At 40.4% G+C, this 17,678-nt stretch overlaps 1 long non-coding RNA gene across 2 annotated transcripts in view; it reads right to left on the bottom strand.

The window, feature by feature from the left end:
- LOC129054416 (uncharacterized) overlaps positions 1-8,754 on the bottom strand; it is a 47,082-nt gene extending 38,328 nt beyond the window's left edge. The window contains exons 1-3 of one of the 2 annotated variants that reach the window (XR_008519117.2): positions 5,692-8,754; positions 5,332-5,379; positions 4,683-4,803 (exon numbers count right to left, since the gene is read on the bottom strand). This is a non-coding gene — a long non-coding RNA (uncharacterized LOC129054416). Of the gene's footprint in view, positions 1-4,682; positions 4,804-5,331; positions 5,380-5,586 lie in introns of both variants that reach the window. The other variant, XR_010136485.1, reaches the window with a different exon arrangement.
- Positions 8,755-17,678: the final 8,924 nt, after the last annotated feature.

Here is a 17,678-nt window from a genome sequence, read left to right as displayed (position 1 = left end):
AACATAATAAGATGGGTTCAAGGTCTGGATGAATGTGATGTCATGTTCCTGATTGAGGAAAAATCAAACAAAAGTTGAGGAAGCCGTGGGGAGGCAGTGGGTACACAGGGCCAGTCCCTCCTCCTGCCCCCACAGAGAACCTGCTCTGTGTTCTCCTCCTTGGGGAGATATACCTCAGCATCATTTATACTTTACTATGTTCCTGGCTAAGTGAAATGTTTCAAGTGATTCCAACAGCAAATGTGTCAGACCCTATTCAAGGCACTGGGATGCACCAACTCTGACCACACAGAGCAGGGGGTGGGGATATGGAGTTGTCGGGAGGGTGAGAGGATTACATTTTAAACGTAGGTCAAGGTATGTGAAGGAAAAATACAAAATCCCATTTATTTGCATGTATTATTTTATTCCTCTCATTCAAAACAGTAATAGTCAAAAGAGTACTCTATATATATATTTTTTTATGAAACTTAAGAAATACTGGTCAGGGCCAGGCGTGGTGGCTCATGCCTGTAATCCCAGCACTTTGGGAGGCAGAGGCGGGTGGATCACGAGGTCAGGAGATCGAGACCATCCTGGCTAACACAGTGAAACCCCGTCTCTACTAAAAATACAAAACCAAAATTAGATGGGCGTGATGGCAGGCACCTGTAGTCCCAGCTACTTGGGAGACTGAGGCAGGAGAATGGTGTAAACCGCAGAGCTTGCAGTGAGCCGAGGTCACACCACTGCACTCCAGCCTGGGCAACAGAGCGAGATTCCATCTAAAAAAAAAAAAAAAAAAAAAAAAAAAAAACTAATAAATAAAAGTTTAAAAGTTAGCCATGTTACCATCCCCTAGAAATGGTTATAAAGCATCATATATTTTTTTCTCAAAAATGTCCTAACAAAAGTGCTTTTGAGGCTGATTTTGGGGGAGTCCTTTGTATAAAACTTGAGCCAGTTCATAATTTCTCTTGGGTGAAATTTAAAAGAGGTGACAATTGAGGAAGTTGCTGTTCCCATAAGGATCACATGAGGACAATCCCAGGAAGCCGGGCTGCGAAACCAGAGACATTGGGTACAGCCCACTGGAGCATCAGCCTCACCACAGGGGACACTGGTCTCCAGGGATAGGAAGTGTGTGGAGGGGGTGGGAAGGAGGAATAGCAGTGCCCACAGGGTTTCCAGGGCCAAGGGGAGGCCCTCAAGGGGCCTGGGATGAGGACTGTTTACCAACCAATATTAAAGTATTTTAATATTTTAATAACCAGTGCAACCACACCAGTACATGTCAGCTAAACATCAGCCGTGGCCACAACAGTATTATTTCAATAATTAGGATGTCCACTTCCATGCAATAGTCAAAACTTTGATTTTCTCTACTTCCCCACCTCAGACCTGCTTCAAACTGGGAAGGAAGCTCACTGAGTATGTCTATCTGGGGGAAGAAAGGCATGAAAGAGAGAAGAAGAACAGAAAAGGCCCTATTTAATCTGATGTTACAGAATGTTCACAACCGGCTCGATCCCTGAAAGATTCCTATTGAGAGATCCATAGTGATTTCCCATTTTGCACACCCAGTTATGTCTCAAGATACAAGCAATGTGACTCTCCCTGCTGACTCCTTTCAGGTACCACTTCCAGCATCTGCCCCTGGAGGTACAACCCACAGCCTCTCCGCTGGTGCCCCTCAACTCTTGGTCAGGGTCCCTTCAGCACAGCTCCACCTCAATTACCTCCTAGACTGTACTTGACTCATGGGACCCCCTTGTCATGCAAATGATGAAAAGTGTAGGCACCCACACCTCTTTCCTCTCTTCTTACCAAGGTTCCTGGTTCCTCTCAGTGTCTTGGACCTGTGGTTTTCACAGGCAGCGGTCCAACATTTGCTTCTTAATTTGCTCCTAGAATCCAGGGAGATGATACAAGCTCACAGAATAGTCTCCTTACAGGCCCTGCTGCCAGGCAGGGATGTGGGAGAGTAAATATTCAACCGCACCCAACAACATTCTCCTGAGAAATCTCCCTATTCAACCATTCAATGCAAGTGTCTTATATCCTTGAATGGATCTTGAACCAGAGTTCTGTCACAAAACTATTCACCAATTCATCTGCAAAATCCAAGAAGATGATTAAGCATCATTTTTATAATGACTAAGAACTTGACATCTTTTGTTTCATTCTTTTTTTTTTTTTTTTTGAGACGGAGTCTCGCTCTGTCGCCCAAGCTGGAGTGCAGTGGCGCTATCTCGGCTCACTGCAAGCTCCGCCTCCCAAGTTCACACCATTCTCCTGCCTCAGCCTCCCGAGTAGCTGGGATTACAGGCGCCGGCCACCACGCCCAGCTAATTTTTGTATTTTTAGTAGAGACGGGGTTTCACCATGTTAGCCAGGATGGTCTCGATCTCCTGACCTCGTGATCCGCCCGCTTCGGCCTCCCAAAGTGCTGGGATTATAAGCCTGAGTCACAGCACCAGCCTGTTTTGTTCTTAAAATAGAAGTCATCACATGTCATTAAATATTCCACAATATTCTGTTTAGGGTTGAGTATTATTCTAGTCCCCTTTTGATGGACATTTAGATTGCTTCCAGTTTGAGGTTATTAGAAATAAGCTGTGACAGTTTTATAGCCAGGTATTTCTGTATATTTACTTTTTTTTCTTTTTTGAGACGTAGTCTTGCTCTGTCGCCCAGGCTGGAGTGCAGTGGCGCGATCTCGGCTCACAGCAAGCTCTGTCTCCCGAGTTCACGCCATTCTCCTGCCTCAGTCTCCTGAGTAGCTGGGACTACAGGTGCCCACCACCACGCCCGTCTAATTTTGTTTTTGTATTTTTAGTACAGACGGGGTTTCACCATGTTAGCCAGAATGGTCTTGATCTCCTCACCTCGTGATCTGCCCGCCTCGGTCTCCCAAAGTGCTGGGATTACAGGCGTGAGCCACCGCACAGGGCCTGTATATTTACTCTGTTAGGGGAAATTCCTAGATATCTAATTTCTACCAAATTTTCAATGGGTATAAAAGACACTTGAAAATGTACTGCTTATTGTCATATTGTCCTCTGTTCCTCTGTGAAGATTTAGATATTTATATTAACAACAGCACTATATGAGTGATTGATTCCCCAGAAACCGGGATTTTTATTTTTCACTTTTTTTTTTTTTTTGATATGGAGTCTCGCTCTGTCGCCCAGGCTGGAGTGCAGTGGCGCGATCTCGGCTCACTGCAAGCTCCGCCTCTGGGTTCACGCCATTCTCCTGCCTCAGCCTCCCGAGTAGCTGGGACTGCAGGCGGCTGCCACCACGCCTGGCTAATTTTTTGTATTTTTTAGTAGAGACGGGGTTTCACCGTGTTAGCCAGGATGGTCTTGATCTCCTGATCTCATGATCCGCCCGCCTCGGCCTCCCAAAGTGCTGGGATTACAGGTGTGAGCCACAGCGCCCAGCCTATTTTTCACTTTTTAAAAAATCATGACAGGCAAGAGAGATATCTCATCGTGCTTTCCAATTTGCACATGAAAAATGTGTAACCCCAATGATAGAATGGTCTTGATGTCACCTAAAATAAAACTAAAACAAAGTTAGCAAGACAAGCAAATCACCCTCACATGCAAACTGGCATGTGAGATACAACAGACATCTTGATATGGGAGGTGGCTTAGAGTTACCAGCCTCAGGAGAGAGGAGCTCTATTGCACACCATTAAGTAGGAAATATTGACTCTAACAAGCAGAATTTTAAAGTGGGATATTTTATGCCTTAACATCTTTAATAGTTTACTTTAGGCTCAAGAGTTATCTATTATTAGTATTCTGTCCATTTACCTAGGCTGTTAGAAAAACTCAGGTTTTATCAGTCATACTTGGTAATAGCCTATTCTTTCATAATCCTAGAAGCAATTAATGTTACTCCAGAAATGAATGATTTGCATAATAACAGTTGTCTGTCACTTTCATTTTTCTAAAATTTATTTTGCTCGCTTTATTCAATAAAACAAAAATACTCAGAGTTTATCAGTATCATAATTTCTAGGCTCTAGAACAGTGTTTTTGATTGGTAAAATCTGCCTTAATACAAAAATCAAACATACAGTCATCCATTAATATTTGGTCAATAGTTCCAATAAGGTCTCATTTGTGAAACAATTCTAAGAAGCATAATAGTTGCAACTTTTTCCTAATGGTATTCACATCACAGTAAAAATACCTGCAAGCTATGGTGTTTAATTTCGAATAAGGGAAATGAAAGATGCCCTCTATTGTTGCTACAGGCTGAACATCATGCAGGTAAGTGAATTTTTAAAGGAAATGCTCTTCATGAGCTAGATTAGTGAAATTTATCACAACAAAACCATAAAAATACATGAAATTTGTTACAGTTCTCATTATTTTGCTCTATCCTGTTGTTTCATGGTAAAATTTGCAGGTTGACTGTTCAACAAGTAATTACTAAACACAGAAAATTTATTTGGAAGACAGCAGTAAAAAAAGGAAACTTCAAGTATCACCCGCTATTCCCATAGCCTGAGCAATCAAGGATGCCTATGTCATCATCCCCAGGCTCACTTATATTCCATTATCACCTAAGCAAGGGTATTTTTTTAAAATTATTCTTTAAAAACTTTTTGACCCTATTTTGATTTTGAAATTATAAAACATATACCAAAAGTTGTATAAGAATTCATTTTGCAGAGCTCTTGATACCTCATCAAATCCCGCAAGCTTCGCCCACTTGGAATTTTCTAAACATTTCTTTGCAGGCTGCTTACTTCTCCTTTGTTTTTCTCTTGTTTAAATCCTTCACAGAAATCTCGCATGGCTGGAACTATGGACACAAAGAGAAAGAAAGAGCCCTTGAATATCAAAAGCTTTCCTTACTACTTCTCAGGAAGAGATTACCAGTACAAAGAGAGAGTAAAATTCAATACATTTTATTCATATTTGCTGAGAAATACATTGAAGACTCGGAAGGATCACCGGTAAATTCAAAGCCCATAACAATCAGGGACCTAGACAATGCTTCCTTATCCCACTTAGGAATAATCTGCTTACCTGGGGTTTACTTGACTGGGTTCCCCAAAGTCTACAGAGTACGGACCACTCGGTAAAATAACACTAATCCACACTAACCCATTCTGGAACCTCAAGTCTGTCCCTGAGGTCAGTGTGACCGGTAGTGTTACTGATTGAGAGACAGTGTTAAGTGTGAAAGGCAGACCACAAGGTACTCTGATTCGTTCTAACACGTTGGTGAGGTATTCCCTGTTTCTTTTTTACAATTTGAAAAGTATTTATTCAGTTCCTACTCCATGGAAGACATTATCAGCAATTAATACAGTAGAGTAATATATACCTCCTGACAGATCGAGACTATGGTGGCTAACACGGTGAAACTCCATCTCTACAAAAAAAAAAAAAAAAATACAAAAAAAAAAAATTTAGCCAGGCGTGGTGGCGGGCGCCTGTAGTCCCAGCTACTCCGGAGGCTGAGGCAGGAGAATGGCGTGAACCCGGAGGCGGAGCTTGCTGTGAGCCAAGATCGCGCCACTGCACTCACTCCAGAGGGAGACTCTGTCTCAAAAAAAAAAAAAAAAAAAAAAAGATCTACCTCCCTAAGGAACTTGAAATCTAAGTGGGGGTAGGAGGGTTGGAGAGTGGGTTGAGGCGAAGATGCAGTGGATTCGGCAAGCCCATAATAACCACCTAACCAGACCTCAAAGCCGCAACAAAAGGAGACGGTTCACAATACGGGAGGAAGCATGGCCAGGTCGGCTGTCCCGGAAACTGCACAAATCTGATGACACCAAAATTGATGCCTAAGAGGGCCAATTATGTTGTCACAAGGATGAACCAAACAAGAGGTTATCCTAACTGTTCTGCTCGTGGTATTCATCAGTCTTGGAACCTGGGTCAAGCTCTGTGGTCTGGCCGGTCTCAGCTTCCTGAAGTTCTCTCCAGGTAGAGAAAATGGGGAAAGTACTCTTTTCAGAAGGAACAATGTTAAGTACACGTTTGGGAATTGAATATGAAGACCACTTTGGAAAAAATCTTGAAATTTGGCCATTATTTCTATCAGCTGTACTCAACCAAGGGAAATTTTGCCGCCTCGGGACATTCAGCAATGTCTGGAGACATTTTTATTTGTTACAACTTTTGGGGGGAGGTGGTGCAGAAGGTCTGAAGAAGAGAATGGAGAGAAAGTATGTGTAATACAGAAATAAATTGATGGAGAGATAATATGTCCTTAGATATCCTATCAACTGGACATACTCTACTAGACAATGATAGAAAACTTAAAAATTTAAGAATGATGAACTAATAAATCAGAGACTTTAAGAACTTTAATTTTCAGGAAATTACCTAATTAGAAACCACTTAAAAATTAGAAGAAAATAAAAGGCTGTTACATGTTCAAATTTCTCTTTGTCAATAAATGCCCCAGTTACAATTTGGGCAGATTAAAAGTCAGAACCTGGAAGAAAAGAAACCAAGAACAGACTCTCCTGTGCATAAGGAATGAAGCTGAAGTGTGGCTCGGAAAGAAGAAAAGATAGAAATCACAAAAGTATTTTGGAGGAAATATAAATAAGACAGATCTGGAGAATCTGTTAAAGAGCCAAGAGAGAAAAATACAGGTTTACATCCCAGTAATATGCTTCACTTTAAAGGCAATGGGATTCCCAAGTAAGGATAGCATTATACTTTATTTTCAACAAAATACCTTTATTCTGTTTACACCATTTCTTTAAATGCTCTGGTTTTCATATAGAATGTCTGAACATCTGGTGTGCCTGGGACTGAGGTTATACTCAGGGTGCAGGACTATCGGCAGTAAGATCTGGACAGTGCCAGACAAGCTGGGAGTAAGCAAACTCACTGTATCTTCGTGGGCTTCGATGCTTCACTTTCTTATATGCTAAGCATTTCTTATTTTCATTTATTTTTTAATTTCTCATTGTGATTTTAAAAACACATACAGGCCAGGCGTGGTGGCTCACGCGGTAATCCCAGCACTTTGGGAGGCCGAGGTGGGCGGATCACCTGAGGTCAGGAGTTCGAGACCAGCCTGGCTAACACGGTGAAAAACCCCATCTCTACGAAAAACTACAAAAAATTAGCTGGGCGTGGTGGCAGGCACCTGTAGTCCCAGCTACTCGGGAGGCGGAGGCAGGAGAATGGCGTGAACCCAGGCAGCAGAGCTTGCAGTGAGCCGAGATCGCACCACTGCACTCCAGCCCAGGCAACAGAGTGAGACTGTCTCAAAAAAATTTTAAAAATATTAAAAATTAAAAAAAAATATATTTTAAAACACATATAAAATTTACCATTTCAACCACTTTTGAAGTGCACAGTTTAGTAGTGTTCACTGTATGCACATTGTTGTGTAACAAATTCCCAGAACTTTTTAATCTTGCAAACCTGAAACTAAACCAGTTGAACAACATCTCCCCATTTCTCCATGTCCCCAGTCTCTGGCAATCACCATTTTAGTTTCTGTTTCTGTGAGTTTGTCTATTTTTGAAACCGCATATAAATGTAATCATACAATACTTGTCTTTTTGTGATTGGCTTATTTCACTTAGTACAATATTCTCAAGGTTCATTCATGTCGTAGCATGTGACAGAATTTTCTTCTTTGTTAAGGTCAAATAGCATTCCATTGTATGTATAGTCCGCATTTTCTTTATTCATCTTTTAATAGACATTTGGGTTGCTTCCAACTCTTGGTTTTTGTGAATAATGCTGCAATTAACACGGGTATGCAGATAACTCTTTGACATAATTATTTTAGTTCTTTTGCATACATATCCAGAAGTGAGATTCCTGGATCATATAGTAGTTCTATTTTTAATTATTTGGGGAACCTCAGATCATTTTTCCATAGCAGCTGCACCATTTTTTCATTCCTACCAACAGTGCACAAGGGTTCCAGTTTCTCCTCCTCCTTCCAATATTTTTTGTTTGCTGTTTTTTTGTAGTAACCATCCTAATGGGCAGGAGATCACTCATTGTAGTTTTAATTTGATTAAAGGCACTGAACATGTTTTTTTATGTTTGTACTTCTTCTTGTGAGGAATGTCTATTCAAGTTCTTGGCCCATTTTTTTAACAGATTGTCTTTTGTTGTTGATTTGTAGTGGTTCTCTATAGACAAGTATTCTGGATATTAACCCCTTTTAGATATAATTTGCAAATATTTTCTCTCATTTCACAGGTTGCTTTGTCACTGCTTCTTTGATGTGCAAAAATTTTTAAGTTTGGTGTAGTCCTATTTGTCTACCTTTTTCTTTTGTTTCCTATTCTTTTGGTATCATATTCAAGAAATCATTACCAAATTCAGTGTCATGAAGCTTTTCTTACACTTTTCTCCTAGGCATTTTATAGTTGTAGGTCTCATGTCTAGGTCTTTAAATAATTTTAAGTTAATTTTTATATATGATATAAGGTTAAGTTTCAACTTCATTCTTTTGCATGTGGATATCTAGTGTTTACAACACCAGTTATTGAAGAGACTGTCCTTTCCCCATTGTTTTGTCTTGGTACCCTTGTTGAAGATCATATATGTGAGAGTTTAATTCTGAACTTCCTGTTCTGTTTCATTGGTCTATATATGTGTCTTTATGCCAGTGTTACACTGTCTTTAATTACTCTAGCTTCAAAATATTTTTAAAATCAAAAGTGTGAACACTGTAACTTCATTCTTCTTTTTTAAGATTGTTTTGGCTATGCAGGGTCCCTTGAGATTCTATGTAAATTATAGAATGGTTTTATTCCATTTCTGCAAAAATGTCATTTGCATTTTGATAAGAATTGCATTGAATCAGTAAATCACTTTGGATACATGGATATCTTAACACTAAGTCTTTCAGTTCATGAGTACAGTATGTCTTTCTATTTATTTACATCTTCTTTAATTTCTTTCAGCAATGTCTTGTAGGTTTTTTGTGTTTTGCTGTGTTTTGTTTTGTTTTGTTGAGACAGGGTCTCACTCTGTTTGCCCAGGCTGGAGTGCAGTGGCATGATCTCGGCTCACTGCAGCCTCAACCTCCTGAGCTCAGGTGATTCTCCCACCTCAGCCTCCTGAGTAGCTGGGACTACAGGCACGTGCCACCATGCCTGGCTATTTTTTGTATTTTTAGTAGAGAGAGAGTTTTGCCATGTTGCCCAACTTGATCTTGAACTCCTGGACTCAAGCAATCCACCCACCTTGGCCTCCCAAAGTACTGGGATTATAGGTGTAAGCCACTGCACCCAGCCTGTTTCGTAGCTTCCAGTGTGCAAGGTTTTCCCATCCTTGGTTAAGTTTATTCCAAAGTATCTTATTCTTCTTGTTACTATTGTTTATGCTGTTACAAGTTCTTGATGGGAGTGTTTTCTTAAATGCGTTTTTTGATTACTGACTGTTAGTGTATAAATATGCAATTACTTTTTGTTCACTTTGGATGATAAAATTTTGTTGAATTTATTAGTTCTAACAGTTTTTAGTGCTTTCTACACATAAGATTATGTCATCTGTAAACAGAGATCATTTTACTTCTTGTTTTCCATTTTGGATACCTGTTATTTCTTTCTCGTATCTAATTTCCCAGGCTAAGACTGTCACTACTATGTTGAATAGAAGTGGTCAGTATGGGCCAGGCGTGGTGGTTCACGCCTGTAATCCCAGCACTTTGGGAGGCTGAGGCAGGTGGATCATGAGGTAAGGAGATCGAGACCATTCTGGCTAACATGGTGAAACTCCGTCTCTACTAAAAAAAGACAAAAAAAAAAATTAGCCGGGCGTGGTGGCGGGCGCCTGTAGTCCCAGCTACTCAGGAGGCTGAGGCAGGAGAATGGCTGAACCCAGGAGGTGGAGCTTGCAGTGAGCCGAGATCGTGCCCCTGCACTCCAGCCTGGGGAACAGAGCGAGACTCCGTCTCAAAAAAAGGAAAAAAAAAAAAAAGAAGTGGTCAGTATGGACATTCCTGCCTTGTTCTTTTTATTATTATTATTATACTTTAAGTTCTAGAGTACATGTGCACAAAATGCAAGTTTGATACATATGTATACATGTGCCATGTTGGTGTGCTGCACCCATTAACTCGTCATTTAGCATTAGGTATATCTCCTAATGCTATCCCTCCCCCCTCCCCCCACCCCACAACAGGCCCCGGTGTGTGATATTCCCCTTCCTGTGTCCAAGTGTTCTCATTGTTCAATTCCCACCTGTGAGTGAGAACATGCAGTGTTTGGTTTTTTGTCCTTGCGATAGTTTGCTGAGAATGATGGTTTCCAGCTTCATCCATGGCCCTACAAAGGACATGAACTCATCCTTTTTTATGGCCGCATAGTATTCCATGGTGTATATGTGCCACATTTTCTTAATCCAGTCTATCGTTGATTGACATTTTGGTTGGTTCCAAGTCTTTGCTATTGTGAATAGTGCCACAATAAACATACGTGTGCATGTGTCTTTATAGCAGCATGATTTATAATCCTTTGGGTATATACCCAGTAATGGGATGGCTGGGTCAAATGGTATTTCTAGTTCTAGATCCTTGAGGAATTGCCACACTGTCTTCCACAATGGTTGATCTAGTTTACAGTCCCACCAACAGTGTAAAAGTGTTCCTATTTCTCCACATCCTCTCAAGCACCTGTTGTTTTCTGACTTTTTAATGATCGCCATTGTAACTGGTGTGCCATGGTATCTCATTGTGGTTTTGATTTGCATTTCTCTGATGGCCAGTGATGATGAGCATTTTTTCATGTGTCTGTTGGCGGCATAAATGTCTTCTTTTGAGAAGTGTCTGTTCATATCCTTTGCCCACTTTTTGATGGGGTTGTTTGTTTTTTTCTTGTAAATTTATTTGAGTTCTTTGTAGATTCTGGATATTAGCCCTTTGTCAGATGAGTAGATTGCAAAAATTTTCTCCCATTCTGTAGGTTGCCTGTTCACTCTCATGGTAGTTTCTTTTGCTGTGCAGAAGCTCTTTAGTTTAATTAGATCCTATTTGTCAGTTTTGGCTTTTGTTGCCATTGCTTTTGATGTTTTAGACATGAAGTCTTTGCCCATGCCTATGTCCTGAATGGTATTGCCTAGGTTTTCTCCTAGGGTTTTTATGGTTTTAGGTCTAACATTTAAGTCTTTAATCCATCTTGAATTAATTTTTGTATAAAGTGTAAGGAAGGGATCCAGTTTCAGCTTTCTACATATGGCTAGCCAGTTTTCCCAGCACTATTTGTTAAATAGGGAATCCTTTCCCCATTTCTTGTTTTTGTCAGGTTTGTCAAAGATCAGATGGTTGTAGATGTGTAGTATTATTTCTGAGGGCTCTCTTCTCGTCCATTGGTCTATATCTCTGTTTCGGTAACAGTATCATGCTGTTTTGGTTACTATAGCCTTGTAGTATAGTTTGAAGTCAGGTAGCGTGTTGCCTCCAGCTTTGTTCTTTTGCCTTAGGATTGTCTTGGCAATGTGGGCCCTTTTTTGGTTCCTTTGAACTTTAAAGTAGTTTTTTTGAATTCTGTGAAGAAAGTCATTGGTAGCTTGATGGGGATGACATTGAATCTATAAATTACCTTGGGCAGTATGGCCATTTTCATGATATTGATTCTTCCTATCCATGAGCATGGAATGTTCTTCCATTTGTTTGTGTCCTCTTTTATTTCGTTGAGCAGTGGTTTGTAGTTCTCCTTGAAGAGGTCCTTCACATCTCTTGTAAGTTGGATTCCTAGTATTTTATTCTCTTTGGAAGCAATTGTGAATGGGAGTTCACTCATGATTTGGCTCCCTGTCTGTTATTGGTGTATAAGAATGCTTGTGATTTTTGCACATTGATTTTGTATCCTGAGACTTTGCTGAAGTTGCTTATCAGCTTAAGGAGATTTTGGGCTGAGATGATGGGGTTTTCTAAATATACAATCATGTCATCTGCAAACAGGGACAATTTGACTTCCTCTTTTCCTAATTGAATACCCTTTATTTCTTTCTCCTGCCTGATTACCCTGGCCAGAACTTCCAACGCTATGTTGAATAGGAGTGGTGAGAGAGGGCATCCCTGTCTTGAGCCAGTTTTCAAAGGGAATGCTTCCAGTTTTTGTCCATTCAGTATGATATTGGCTGTGTGTTTGTCATAAATAGCTCTTACTATTTTGAGATACATCCCATCAATACCTAATTTATTGAGAGTTTTTAGCATGAAGGGCTGTTGAATTTTGTCAAAGGCCTTTTCTGCATCTATTGAGATAATCATGTGTTTTTTGGTCTTTGGTTCTGTTTATATGCTGGATTACATTTATTAATTTGCATATGTTGAACTAGCCTTGCATCCCAGGGATGAAGCCCGCTTGATCATGGTGGATAAGCTTTTTGATGTGCTGCTGGGTTCGGTTTGTCAGTATTTTATTGAAGATTTTTGCATCAATGTTCATCAGGGATATTGGTCTAAAATGCTCTTTTTTTGTTGTTGTGTCTCTGCCAGGCTTTGTTATCAGGATGATGCTGGCCTCATAAAATGAGTTAGGAAGGATTCCCTCTTTTTCTATTGATTGGAATAGTTTCAGAAGGAATGGTACCAGCTCCTCCTTGTACCCTCTGGTAGAATTCTGCTGTGAATCCATCTGGTCCTGGACATTTTTTGGTTGGTAGGATATTAATTATTGCCTCAATTTCAGAGCCTGTTATTGGTCTATTCAGGGATTCAACTTCTTCCTGGTTTAGTCTTGTGAGGGTGTATGTGTCCAGGAATTTATCCATTTCTTCTAGATTTTCTAGTTTATTTGCATAGAGGTGTTTATAGTATTCTCTGATGGTAGATTGTATTTCTGTGGGATCGGTGGTGATATCCCCTTTATCATTTTTTATGGTGTCTAATGCTTCTCTCTTTTCTTCTTTATTAGCCTTGCTAGCAGTCTATCAATTTTGTGGATCATTTCGAAAAACCAGCTACTGGATTCATTGATTTTTTGAAGGGTTTTTTGTGTCTCTATCTCCTTCAGTTCTGCTCTGATCTTAGTTATTTCTTGCCTTCTGCTAGCTTTTGAATGTGTTTGCTCTTGCTTCTCTAGTTCTTTTAATTGTGGTGTTAGAGTGCCAATTTTAGATCTTTTCTGTTTTCTCTTGTGGGCATTTAGTGCTATACATTTCCCTCTGCACACTACTTTAAATGTGTCCCAGAGATTCTGGTATGTTGTGTCTTTGTTCTCGTTGGTTTCAAAGAACATGTTTATTTCTGCCTTCATTTCATTATGTACCCAGTAGTCATTCAGGAGCAGGTTCTTCATTTTCCACGTAGTTGAGTGGTTTTGAGTGAGTTTCTTAATCCTGAGTTCTAGTTTGATTGCACTGTGGTCTGAGAGACCGTTTGTTATAATTTCTGTTATTTTGCATTTGCTGAGGAGTGCTTTACTTCCAACTATGTGGTCAATCTTGGAATAAGTGTGATGTGGTGCTGAGAAGAGTGTATATTCTGTTGATTTGGGGTAGAGAGTTCTGTAGATGTCTATTAAGTCTGCTTGGTGCAGAGCTGCATTCAATTCCTGGATATCCTTGTTAACTTTCTCTCTCATTGATCTGTCTAATGTTGACAGTGGGGTGTTAATGTCTCCCATTATTATTGTGTGGGAGTCTAAGTCTCTTTGTAGGTCTCTAAGGACTTGCTTTATGAATCTGGGTGTTCTTGTGTTGGGTGCATATATATTTAGGATAGTTAGCTCTTCTTGTTGAATTGGTCCCTTTACCATTATGTAATGGCCTTCTTTGTGTCTTCTGATCTTTGTTGGTTTAAAGTCTGTTTTATCAGAGACTAGGATCACAACCCCTGCCTTTTTTAGTTTTCCATTTTCTTGGTAGATCTTCCTCCATCCCTTTATTTTGAGCCTATGTGTGTCTCTGCACATGAGATGGGTCTCCTGAATACAGCACACTGATGGGTCTTGACTCTTTATCCAATTTGCCACTCTGTGTCTTTTAATTGGAGCATTCAGCCCATTTACATTTAATGTTAATATTGTTATGTGTGAATTTGATCCTGTCATTATGATGTTAGCTGGTTATTTTGCTCATTAGTTGATGCAGTTTCTTCCTAGCATCGATAGCCTTTACAATCTGGCATATTTTTGCAGTGGCTTGTACTGGTTGTTCCTTTCCATGTTTAGTGCTTCTTTCAAGAGCTCTTGTAGGGCAGGCCTGGTAGTGACAAAAATCTCTCAGCATTTGCTGGTCTGTAAAGCATTTTATTTCTCCTTCACTTATGAAGCTTAGTTTGGCTGGATATGAAATTCTGGGTTGAAAATTCTTTTCTTTAAGAATGTTGAATATTGGCCCCCACTCTCTTCTGGCTTGTAGAGTTTCTGCTGAGAGATCCTCTGTTAGTCTGATGGGCTTCCCTTTGTGGGTAACCTGACCTTTCTCTCTGGCTGCCCTTAAAATTTTTTCCTTCATTTCAACTTTGATGAATCTGACAATTATGTATCTTGGAGTTGCTCTTCTCAAGGAGTATCTTTGTGGCATTCTCTGTATTTCCTGAATTTGAATGTTGGCCTGCCTTGCTAGTTTGGGAAAGTTCTCCTGGATAATATCCTGCAAGTGTTTTCCAACTGGATTCCATTCTCCCTGTCACTTTCAGGTACACCAATCAGACGTAGATTTGGTCTTTTCACACAGTCCCATATTTCTTGGAGGCTTTGTTCATTTCTTTTTACTCTTTTTTTCTCTAAAGTGAGAAGATAACTTCTCTTCTCACTTCATTTCATTCATCTGATCTTCAACCACTGATCGAATTGGCTACTGAAGCTTGTGCGTTTGTCACATAGTTCTTGTGCCACGGTTTTCAGCTCTATCAGGTCATTTAAGGACTTCTCTACACTGGTTATTCTAGTTAGCCATTCGTCTAATCTGTTTTCAAGGTTTTTAGCTTCTTTGCGATGGGCTCGAACTTCCTCCTTTAGCTCAGAGAAGTTTGATTGTCTGAAGCTTTCTTCTCTTGTCAAAGTCATTGTCTGTCCAGCTTTGTTCCATTGCTGGCGAGGAGCTGCGTTCCTTTGGAGGGGGAGAGGCACTCTGATTTTTAGAATTTTCAGCTTTTCTGCTCTGTTTTTTCCCCATCTTTGTGGTTTTATCTACCTTTGGTCTTTGATGATGGTGACGTACAGATGGGGTTTTGGTGTGGATGTCCTTTCTGTTTGTTAGTTTTCCTTCTAAGAGTCAGGACCCTCAGCTGCAGGTCTGTTGGAGTTTGCTGGAGGTCCACTCCAGCCCGTTTGCCTGGGTATCAGCAGCGGAGGCTGCAGAACAGCGAATATTGCTGAACAGCAAATGTTGCTGCCTGATCGCTCCTCTGGAAGCTTCGTCTCAATGGGGTACCTGGCCATGTGAGGTGTCAGTCTGCCCCTACTGGATGGTGCCGCCCAGTTAGGCTACTCAGGGGTCAGGGACCCACTTGAGGAGGCAGTCTGTCCGTTCTCAGATCTCAAACTCCGTGCTGGGAGAACCACTACTCTCTTCAAAGCTGTCAGACAGGGACATTTAAGTCTACAGAGGTTTCTGCTGCCTTTTGTTTGGCTATGCCCTGTCCCCAGAGGTGGAGTCTACAGAGGCAGGCAGGCCTCCTTGAGCTGTGATGGGCTCCACCCAGTTCGAGCTTCCAAGCCACTTTGTTTACCTACTCAAGCCTCAGCAATGGCGGGTGCCCCTCCCCCAGCCTCACTGCTGCCTTGCAGTTCAATTTCAGACTGCTGTGCTAGCAATAAGCGAGGCTCCGTGGGCATGGGACCCTCCGAGCCAGGCACGGGATATAATCTCCTGGTGTGCTGTTTGCTAAGACCATTGGAAAAGTGCAGTACTAGGGTGGGAGTGACCCGATTTTCTGGGTGTCGTCTGTCACCGCTTCCCTTGGCTAGGAAAGGGAATTCCCTGACCCCTTGCGCTTCCCAGGTGAGGCGATGCCTTGCCCTGCTTTGGCTCATGTTCAGTGGGCTGCACCCACTGTCCTGCCCCCACTGTCCTGCCCCCCCAGTGAGATGAAGCCAGTACCTCAGTTGGAAATGCAGAAATCTCCCATCTTCTGTGTCGCTTATGCTGGGAGCTTAGACTGGAGCTCTTCCTATTCGGCCATCTTGGAACCACCCCGCCTTGTTCTTGATCTTAGGGAAAGTTTTCAGATTTTCATCATTGCGTATGGTGTTAGCCCTGTATGTGTGCACACATATTACATTTACATAACATATATGTGTCTACCTATGCATATACATACATGCTTATTCAAACCCACACGTAACATTTATTATGTTGAGGTAATTTTCTTCTATTCTTAGTTTCTTGAGTAATTTTGTCATGAAAGGGTGTTCAATTTTGTCACATGCTTTTTCTGAATCAATTAAGATGATTGTGTGCTTTTTGTCTGTTATTCTGTTAATGCAATGTATTACACTGATTTTCATATATTGAACTATCCTTGCATTAGGAGGAATAAAACCTGGTCACAATATATAGTTCTTTGAATGTACTGTTAATTTCAGTTTGCAAATATTTTGTTGAGGATTTTTCATTAATATTCATCAGGTATAATAATCTATAGTTTTCTTGTATCTTTGTCTAGGTTTGGTATCAGGGTAATGTTGCCCTTATAAAATAAGTTTAGAAGTGTTTTCTCTCTGAGATTTTTTTGGAAGAGGTTAAGGATAATTATTAATTTTTCTTTAAATGTTTGGTAGATTCTCCAGTGAAATCATATGGGTCTGGTCCATTTTTTTTGGGAGATTTTTGAATACTGATTTATTCTCCTTACTAGTTATACATCTGTTCGGATTTCTTTATTTCTTCATGATTCCATCTTGCTAAGTTGTATCTTACCAGGAATTCACCCATTTCTTCTAGTTTGCCTAACTCGTTGCTCGTTGGCTTATAATTGTTCTTAGTAGTCCCTTATAATCCTTTCTATTTCTGTGGTATCAGTTATAATATCTGATAAAAAATGAATGAGGCATTCATTTCTGATTTTAGTTATTTGAGTATTCTCTCTTTTTCTTAATCTAGCTAAAGGATTTTCAATTTTGTTGATATTTTTTAAATCTAACTTTTGTAAAATTTATTCTTTATTCCATTTATTCCTACTCTAATCTTTATGTTCTTCCTTCTGCTAACTTTGGATTTAGTTTGTTCTTCTTTTACTGGTTCCTTTGTGTATAAAATTAACTTGTTGATTTGAGACCTTTCTTTTTCTTTTTTTTGAGACGGAGTCTTGCTCTGTTGCCCAGGCTGGAGTGCAGTGGCACCATCTCAGCTCACTGCAAGCTCTGCCTCCCAGGTTCACACCATACTCCTGCCTCAGCCTCCTGTAGTTGGAACTCCAGGCACCTGCCACCATGCCGAGCTAATATTTTGTATTTTTAGTAGAGATGGGGTTTCACCGTGTTAGCCAGGATGGTCTCAATCTCCTGAACTTGTGATCCGCCCACCTCAGCCTCCCAAAGTGGTGCGATTACAGGCATGAGACACTGCGCCCTGCCCAGAGACCTTTCTTTTTTTAATGGCATATTCCACTATAAAATTCTCTCTTAGTATTGCTTTTGCTGCTTCTGTAAGTTTTAGTGTGTTGTATTTTTGTTTCCTTTTTACAAATTATTTTGCAATTTTCCTTGTGATTCCTTCTTTGATTCATTGGTTATTTAAGAGTGTGTTGATTAAATTCTGCATATTCATGAATTTTCCAGTTTTTCT

Source organism: Pongo abelii, chromosome 13, assembly GCF_028885655.2.
Source record: "Pongo abelii isolate AG06213 chromosome 13, NHGRI_mPonAbe1-v2.0_pri, whole genome shotgun sequence".
NCBI lineage: Eukaryota > Metazoa > Chordata > Mammalia > Primates > Hominidae > Pongo > Pongo abelii.
This window is presented reverse-complemented; position numbering and strand designations above follow the sequence as displayed.